The sequence below is a fragment of the Ictidomys tridecemlineatus genome, chromosome 4 (assembly GCF_052094955.1).
Source record: "Ictidomys tridecemlineatus isolate mIctTri1 chromosome 4, mIctTri1.hap1, whole genome shotgun sequence".
Lineage (NCBI taxonomy): Eukaryota > Metazoa > Chordata > Mammalia > Rodentia > Sciuridae > Ictidomys > Ictidomys tridecemlineatus.
Window position 1 is genome coordinate 102,667,634 of NC_135480.1, and position 9,938 is coordinate 102,677,571.

The following is a 9,938-nucleotide window of genomic DNA, read 5'->3' on the forward strand; positions in this document are numbered from 1 at the left end:
AAATTTCTCTACAAGGCTGAAGTAGAATTACTGTTATTTGAAAATAGAAGACTTAAAATGGATCTATTCTTATTCTACTCCAAAGCTGTTTCTCCTACCACCTGCACACACAGACTTCCCACCAAAATCCAGCTCTGACTTTACCACCTCCTCTGGGAAGCCTTCTGGATTGACTGCTTTCAGGATCTGTTGTTTCATGACCCTCTTCCTGTCTCTTTCTCTATATTTCACATTTGGTTGTTGGAGTCCTTCGGTTCTTTGACACAGCAGAGTTGTGCATGTCTCTGTGCCTCCTACAGACACTGTCGAGACCCAGGACAGAGCTTTTGGACTTCCTTTATTCTAGAAGCTCAACACTTCAGGATGTAACACGTCAGTACAATGGGTTCATTACCAAAACAGAGACACAGGTGGTTCCAAACCAAGAAATACTGGTATTGGGCTGTGAGGCATGAAGTAAAACACCCATGCAGACATGTGTGCATGCACACGCACACGCTCACACACACAGAGGCACCCCCACACCTGCGCCTGGTTCCCTAGAACTTGCCTATATTGTGGCTATCCAGTTAGGGCTTGTACCCAACACTAATTTTATAGTTTATCAAGTGATTTCCTGTACATTAAAGAAAATGGTTCTCTTGACAGCCTCCAGCAGAGAGAGGTCTGGGAGTGGGGATCGCTGTTCTCTTTTCAGAGCAAAAGAGGTGTCTTGCCTGACCATTCCTCCGGGAATCCGGGAGTCCTGGCCATCAGACTCCCAAGCCTTGGTTCTTTTGGACAGGGCTGTGGCTGCAGCGAGTGGGTTCTGGAAAGTGTTCTAGGGAGAAGCTGAGGGGAGGTGGCAGTCGGGGGGCTCAGGACCTCCAGAGGCATGAGCCTGGGAGGCGGTGCCCTTCTTGGGTCCAGCAGGCATCCGAGTTCTGACCGCATGTGTGTCCCTCTGAGCCTGGCTGTGGCCTGGCCTTGCTGAAGACCTGGGAGCTGAGCCTCCTTCTTCTGGAGTCACCCTCCTCCGGCTTCTGGTGACTCTGCCCCTGGGGGCCTCAGCAGGAAAGGAGGGGCTGGAGTCTGAGGAGGGGTGCCGAGGACCTCCACCCAACCTTGGGTGGGTTGCCGCTTCCCCTCCTCCCAGTAATGCTCCCTGGAAGGAGGAGGCAGCAGAGGGGCCTGGCGGCACTTGAGGCCTGATTGGGCATAAGTGTCTGATAATGACTCCCATCAAATGTCAAGCGGCCGTGCTGCGGCTCCTGGGGTTGATTGCTCCCTCTGGGTGGTGGGGGAGTCTGGCCCTGGATGCTTCTCCACTGCGGAAATCCCACCCAGGGCTTTGTCTGTGAGGGAGCTCTTCCTGGCTGTGAAGGGCCCCACGCTCAGGGCTGCTCTCCTGCGCCCAGCTCCCGGCCTCCCCCGACCTGGGAACTGCCAAGTGTTGGCATGGCAGGGGTCAAGATGGTGGAGAGAGTGGGGCTGAGGTTAGAACGGACCCTACCTGCCCTGGGGGTCCCAGGACTAGCAACTGGATAGCGGAGGCAGAAGCTCAATTGGGTTCTTGGCAGAGAATGTCCCCCTCCTTCAAGGTCCTGTGGGCTGTGGCTTGGGCCTCTTCTGAAGTACCACTGTTACTAGTACTTAAACCATCCCCAAATTCAGTTATTTAAAACAGGAAGATTTCTGATTCCTCAAGAGACTCTGGGTTAACTGGTGGTTCTTCTCGTCTTACCTGGGATCTTTCAAGGACCTGAGGTTGGCTGTGGGGTGAGGGGGCACCTATGCTGATCTAGGATGGGCTCTTGGGTTTGGGGTCAACTGTCCATGGGCTGGCTGAGGGTGGGGTGTTAGCTCCTGTTACTAGAACAAAATACCTGAAATAGGACCTTGAAAGATAGGGAAGGTTCATTTTGGTTCATAATTTTCTAGGTTTCAGACCCTGGTTGGTTGGCTCATTGCTTTGGGGCCCTGTTGGCAGGAGCATGTGCTTGAGGAAGCTGCTCCCCCCATGGCCTGAACCAAAGGCAGAGAAAGAGGGACAGACCAGGGTCCTATGTCTCCTTCGAGGACATGCTCCCAGTGATCTAAAAACCTCCCATTAGATCCTTCCTCTTCAAGGGGCCACTGCCTCCCAATAGCACCAGGGGCTGGGGACCAGGTCTTACCACATGGGCTGTGGGGGACACTTTTCAACACCATAAACTCACGGCCTTCACAGAATGCATCAGGACAGCGGGCCTCTCCCCGGTTTCTCCTCCTCCTCCAGCAGGCTAACTCAGGCTCTTCACACGGTACTATGGGTCCTAGTCAGAATGAAGGCCACCAAGCTTCTGGTGGTCTAGCCTTGGAACTGGCTCACTGTCCCAGCCAGTTACAAGGCAGCTCCGATTCCTTAGCAGAAGAAACAGACTCCCTTTCTGCTGGGAGAAGCTGCAAAGCCACATTGCAGAGGGCTGCTGCCTGGTTTTTAAGGGAGTGGTTTCCTCGTTCTTTTTTCCAGGGCGGAGGATTGAACCCAGAGCCTTGCACATACTAGGGAGGCACTCCACCCCTGAGCCAACCCCAACCGCTAGAGGGATGTGACAAAGGAGGGAAGATCTGGGGACTGCTGTAATTAGGAAATGGCTTGGTTGTTCCCTAAAAGTTTCATGTTTGGGAAGCTTCATCCCAAGGGTGACAGTATGGGAATGTGGGTGACAGTATGGGAATGTGGGTGACAGTAAGGGGAGGTGGTGAGACCTTTAAGAGGTGGGACCTAGTGGGAGGTCATGGGGGGCCCTGACCTAGGAGGGTGGGGTTGTGACAAAAAGCTCAAGCCTGCCCCACCCAGCTCTCTTGCTCCTTTCTGGCAAAGGGACCACTTGCTCCTGCACACGCCACTGCAATCCACCATGAAGTGACACAGTTCAGGGGGAAGCCCTAGCCAAAACCTGCGTTTGGGGCATTTGCATGTTCAGCCTCCCAAAGTGTGAGCTAAATAAGACTTATTTACTTTTTAAGGTAGCTTTTCTCAGATATTTCATTGTGGTAACAAAGAATTGATTAATACAAGACATTTCTGCAATCAGTCTGCTATATCCCACCTCTAATGTCTCTGTCTCCTGTCCTCTGAGGTCTGAGTATGAGCACTTGGCTTTGATTGCCAGGAAAGGACTTGGCAAGGTATGACCATATGACTTGCTAGGATTCTTCCTGGCCTGGTATTCTGAGATGAGCTCATGTTCTTCTGTGAGCAGGTCCATTGTATCACCTGAGCTGGGTGACTGTGGGCTACTCACTACTTCTCTCTCCGCCTCAGTTTTCCCATTGGTGGAAAGAAGTAGTTGGATTAGAATTGATGATCATATGAGATGGCTATTATTGGGAAATTGCCCCTTCAGAGCCTTATGCTTAGCATCGGGCTAGAAGGTCTGTAAGGGCCTTTCACACCATCACAGGAGGACTGTGGAGTCCATAATGGGATGGACGGGACTGAGCAGATTGGTTCCAACATAAACTCACGGCCTTCGCTACCATTTTCTGCAGATTGGCCCCCAGTGTGGGCTACTTTCCCCTTCAGCACAACTGGGTGTCAAAGCACTTGGTGAGCCACGGAGAAAGCATTTGTAACTGTAGAGTACGGTGCACATGTCAATGTTAGAGTCCCCATCTCCTCCTAGACCACCGCTCTACTGTGGAGAGCTGCTCTCATCTTGGGGACTCAGGGATCTTACTCACGTCTGGAAATATCTGATGTTGGTTTCCCACCATAGATAAATGCTGTTTGGGCTGAAGAAGCATCATGGACTTTACTGAGTTAGACTTCTGGTGGAGGTTGTAGAAATGGAGTCACTGTCTCCCCTCAGAGGGAGGAGCCTTGGGGGACTAGTATTGCTCTCCCAGAGAGCAGGTTCCCGTCAAAATAGCATCCCTGACCAACCACACGACCTCGGCTTAGATGCTATCGTCAGACTTAATCCTCACCCTGGCTCTGTGGGAAGGTGTTCTGCTGTTCAGTCGAGGGTGGGAGAAGAGCCGCACATGCATGTCTACACAGCTAGTGATCATGTATTTAGGATCTGTCTTGTGCCAGCTGGATTTAAAAAGAATCATGGCTAATAGACTTGAGATGAGGCTTGAACATAACTCTTCTGCTACCAGACCATTATTCTTCCTCCTACATCGCCCTGGGGACCTGTGAGTTCCAGAACCATGGGGAATAGAACAAGCTGGAATGGCCTTAAAAGGCAGTGGGCAGGATTCAGATTAGATGAACCAAGAATTTCCTGCCTGCAGTGAGCCACAATAATATCCTCATCATCATAAAGACTAACATTATTGAGACTTACTAGGCACTAAGCGCCATTCTAAACCCTATGCAGCAGTGTCTTGTTTGATCCTGAGAAGAATCTCAGGCAGTCATTACTGCTTAGGTAACTTGCCCAAGGACACACAGAGTGAGAAGCCATGAGTTGTATTCGAACCCAGGTGGTCTGGCTCCATCTGAGGTCTAGTGCTTATTGCTAAGGTCATGGCCGGTGGCTTTCTGCCTTGGGCTTGCCCAGGCTCCTCTGCTGATGTGAGACCGGGTGCTGCCAGGGTGAGTGGAAGGGCCACTGGCTTCTTGGTGCCCAGGAAGGTGCGGCCAGGCTTAGTGTGAGTCTGCAACAAGCAAAGCAGAGTACGGAGGAAAGGCGTGTGGAGCAGAGGGTCCGAGTCAGGTTTTCTTTTTCCCAGAGTGACACACCGCTCAGATACCCAAGGCCGGGAACTCCTCCCTGGGGCTGCTCTCTGCTCGGTGGTGGTTTATCATGCCCAAGGGCGTGAAATTGATTCCAGAAAACATGCCCATTTTTTTCTGGCTCTTCCTGCAGAGGGGGTGGGGATGTGTGTTCAGGGCTGCCAGGATGAGGGACGCATCTGTGTTGGCAACATATCCCATTTGGGTATGTCTCTCCAGGGGCCTTCTGCACAAGACCACCATGTCCAAGACAGACATGTCTGTGGCTGCCTGGGTTGGGGAAGACTGAGATAGGACAAGCTGGATGGAAGGAGCCAGTGCAAGGCCTTCTGTCAGAGATGGTTTGGGAACTGGGCCTGGGGCAGAGCACGTACCTGCTCTGGTATTTTAAGAGACATTCTGACGGGGGGCTGCAGTGCATAGAGCCCATGGAAGTGAACTTAGAGGCCAATTCTGGAGAAGGTAGACTTACAGGGTATGGGATGCTCTCTATATTGTTCTATCCAGAGCCAAGTTTATGTGGGCTTTTTGATATCACATAATAAATACAGTGGCAATAATCATCAGCAAAAAATTATAGTGAGCACCTATTGTGTTCCAGGTTCTGAATGAGACCTGACCTGAGATGTAGTGATGGAAAAGATGTGGTTCAGATCTCAAGGAGCCCAGTGTAGTTTAGCATGAGAGGAAGGGGGAGAGAGGATTCCCCAAATAGTGGCATGAACAAGATACCTGGGCTCAGGAAAATTTGGATAAGGGGCCACGCAGACTGGGTCTTTGGTCTTGAGTTGAGATCCTCCCATCTCAGCCTCCCAAGCTGCTGGAATTACAGGCACGCACCACCCTGCCCGGCTGGACTGGGTCTTTGGAAGGAATGTCTCTCACCAAGATTGGGGCATGCTCCTGCATCAGTCAGTGTTATGGCCTGAATGGGTACCCCTTAAATTCATATGTTGAAGTCCTCACCTTCAAGGTGATAGTATTTGGAGTATAGACTTGGAAGCTGATTAGGTATGAATGCAGGGTCTTAAAAAAAAATGGGATTGGTGCCTGTCAGAGTTTGGCTCATATGTTGAAGGTTTGGTCCCCAATGAAGCAATGTTCAGAGGTGGGCTTTTGGGGAGGTGACTGGACATAAGGGCTCTAATCCATTGATGAGTTCATAGATGAATGGGCTATTAGGAGGTGGGGCTCAGTTGACGGAATTAAGTCACAGGAGGTGTGCCTTTGAAGGGTATATCTTGTCCCCATTCCTTCCTCCTTTTCTCTCTGCTTCTCACCACCATGAGGTGAGCAACTCTGCTCCCCCATACCCTCCCCACCAAGTTGTTCTGCCTCCCCACAGGCCCATAGCGATGGGGCCATTCAACTATGGACCTCTGCAACTGCTAAGCTTTTTTTCCCAGGTATTTTGTCACAGTGACAAAAAGCTGACTAACACAGTGTCTTTATAAAAGAGGCCCGAGAGAGACCCTTTGCTCCTTCTACCATGTAAGGACACTGCTAAAGATGCCATCTATGAACACAAAAGCCTTCACCAGGTACCACATCTGCTGGGGCCTTGATCATGGACTTCCCAGTCATCAGAACAATGAGAAATAAATTCCTGTTGTTTATAGATCACCCAGTCTATAATATTTTGTTACAGCAGCCCTAAGACAGTCAAGGTTTGTCACCATAGCAGTAGCACTGACTTTGACTGACACAGCAGAAAAGGAATTTATTAGGAGAATATTGCACGTCTCACTTCCCCACAGGGAGGGCTGGCAAGCCAGAGCAGAAGCTCAGTTTCCAGCCAGGATGCCCACTACAAAGAACCAGGCTGATTAGGAACTCACAGCTGCTGCTGCTGCTGCTGTCCCTTCAGTCATCAGAGGAGCCTCTGCCCACATTGTCACTCCCTCTTTGCTTAAATTTCCAGAAATTTAATCCTGTTGTCGCTTCTACCCCATTACCACCTCCATCACCACCCTTGTCAGCATGATGGATTCTGGGCATGGCCGCCTCCTGACATTCCTCCCTTATGGAGCCACGTCTCTGATGAGTGGGTCTGATTGTAGAGTCTGAGTCATGTGCCTGTGTTCCAGCTGCAAAGGAGGTTGGGTAATGGAGCTTCTGCTTTCCACCTTAGGAGGGTGTGACTCTTAAAATAGAAGCTGCCAAACACAGCAAGGACGTTTTCTGCCAAAGCATCAATAACAAACATGGAAAAGTCCAATACAAGGATGGTAAGTTCACAGACTAGGGACCAGGATTATTATTATTATTATTCGTTTTTTCTGGTGCCAATGAACCTCTTGCACTTAGCCATGTTTGTCACAAAGTAGACAGTTTATGGACATCTTGGGAATGATTTAGGGCATCTGGACAGATCTTTGTGCCTTGTGTGGACCAGTCTAAATAGTCAGCAATCTGGGCCATCAGTCTGATTTTCTGCTCCAGTGTGTGGGGGGAATGTGGGGGGAATTAGGCAAAAAGAATTGAGACCCAGTTCAAGAAGGGAGGGTTGAAACAAACAGGGCTAATGATGAAAAGATGTGTTGATTTCAATCGTCCCGACACACTTACTCAGGGGTCATACAGTGGATGCTGTTTATCCAGCCTCCAGTCCCACTTGCTCCTCTCCATTTTTGTTCCAAGACCTCCCCAGGCTTCTGGGAGGGCATTTCTTTCCATACACTTGCCCTGGCCCCATCCGCAGTGCCTAAACAACCTGATCGGTCTAAACTCCTTGCAGCAATTGGTCAAGACTGACCAACATGACGTAAGCAGAATGTTTTGTTGGGGGTGGAGGAAGACTTCTTTTTCACCTCTGAAAGACCCTCTGAGTGTTGAGCTCCTCCAGTTTTCTCTGAACATCACTAGGGGTCAATCTAAGGCCCTTACCTGCCCCAGCCACCTTGTGTTCTAGTCATAAAAAGGATCTCTCCAGAACAAACCAGGTGCTAGATAACACCAGCCCTGAATTCTGCCCTACCTGCAAGTTTCCAGAGCTAGCAAGTTTCCACATGATGGAAGCCACTTTGTCGGCTCTTCTGCCCTTGATCCCTGAGTACCCACAAGCAATGACGGGATCCTTGGTTGCTCATGTGTGTGGTGGTCACCGCCTCAAGGCTGAAGGGGCTAAATAAAGAATGGTCCCTCTCCTCACCCTCAGATGCCCTCCCACGGGCACAGGAAACAATCCCTGAGGCTCAGTAAGGAAGGGCTTTCCTTTCAAGGCAGCCCTGTGTCTAGAGTCTCTGTTTAGGACAGAAGTGTTGCAAGAATAGGGGACCCACAGTGAAAGAGGGAGGGGCAGAGCAGCTGCCATCTGCCACTTGGGATACAGATGGAAAGAGGCCTTGGACAGAAGAGGAGGAGGACAGAGCCCTTTAGGACAGGGCCACTCCCTGACAAACAAAGATGGGGCATTGCTTTCTGCACACGTGGCCTGGCCCATCCCAGTTCACCTGGGACAGGGTGGGGGTAAGAGCCTCTGGGGAGCCCTGACATGTCCCATGACCCCAGCTGGGGCAGTGGTTGTCAGGGATATTTCTGCCTTCAAATCATTGTCCCCCAGGGGCGTGGATCAGTTCCCCATTATTTAAAGAGAAAGGAGGGCCCTGAGCTCCAGAGGGCTCCAGATTGCTCCGTATTTCCCTGGGAGGGGAGTCGGGCAGAACATAAATAAGACAATTTATTCAGAGAGACCATCTCCCCTATTTACATTTAAATTGAATAATTTAAAACACCTTTACCCATTTCCATAAATTATCCCCCGTTGGACGGGCAGCCCAACTGCACAGAGGGGGGTGTCGTCCTGGGAAAGGCCTGATTACATTCCCTGCTACAGGCTGGCTTGCGTGCGTGCGTGCGAGGGGAGCTGGGGAGGTGGGCAGGGGCGGGCAGGCCCAGGGGAAGGGATGCCGCACGCAAGGAGGCAGATGTTTGTCTTGGAATTGGCAGGAAGAAGGAGGGGAGGAAATACCAAAAAGGGGTCCCTTTAAGAACTTCAAACAGAGGGGTGAAGTCTTCCTTTTCATGGGAGCAAAGACACTAGGAGGAATCCCCTGCCAAAGACACCATTCGAAGTTTGATCCTGGGTCATCTGTCGTATTTCTGGCGAGGGGGGAAGAAGAACAAAGTTTTCTCAGTGATTAGTCACAGGCATTTCCCGAGCAACTGCTACTTTTTTTTTTTGGTCCCAGGGATGGAACCCAGGGGTGCTTAACAACTGAGTCGCATCCCCAGACTTTTAAAATATTTTATTTAGAGACAGGATCCTGCTGAGTTGTTATAGGGCCTCCCTAAGTTGCTGAGGCTGGCTTTGAACTCATGATCCTCCTGCCTCAGCCTCCTGAGCTGCTGAGATTACAGGCGCCAAGTACCTGCTACTTGCCAGTCTCTACGCTGTGTGTGCTGGGGTCACGGGGGTCACCAGGCCCTGTCCTGCCCTTCGGGGCTTGGGGGTTGGGCAGGAAAATGACTTTCATACAGGAGGCTTCAGGGGAGGGACAGATGGCAGCCTGGAGAGGAGGGAGGGTCCTGGGGGCTGTGGGGGGCTGGGAGGGGCTGCAGGGGGCAGAGCGAGTGCCTGGTATGTACTTGTCACCCTGGTGCCATTTTCCCTATAGCACACTGAGGACTTGAGCGGATGTAGTGTGGGCATTTCCATCCTTTGTCACTGTCTCCTTTGGGGCCCTTTAGGAAGGAGAGCTTTCCTTGTCTCCAAGGGCTTCCATTTCCCCACCAAGGGCTCAGGGAGGCTGGAGGATCTTCCCAGGTCCTGCTGATGCAGAGGGGATCTGACTCCTGGCAACTGCCACTTTGGTCTCCCAAAAGGCCCTGTTGTCCCTCTGCCTTCAGGACCTCCTTGGGCTATTCTCGCCGCCTCTTCCAAGCCACCCCGACACCAGAGCCGCTGACCTTCCCCACCTTCCCCAGGACCTCCCCTCCCTGGCCCTTCCCAGAGATGAAGTTCTCACCAGCTCCTCTCTTCTTTGGGTGCAGATCCAGGTCCCAAGTGACTCTCCTCCCTCGCTGATTGGAGGTGAAATGGCTGTTGGGCCACGTGGTGATCTGGCTTAGGGCAGTCTCGAAGGGAGCGGGCACCGGCTCCCCAGTGCTGCGGCAGTCCGGGCAGCAGGCATGACCAGCTCTGTATAAGGAGGCTGAGGCGGCAGCTGGGGGAGCCGCACATCGATCTGTGTGCCTTCCAAAGCTCCTGCTGCTGCTGGCAGGCTGT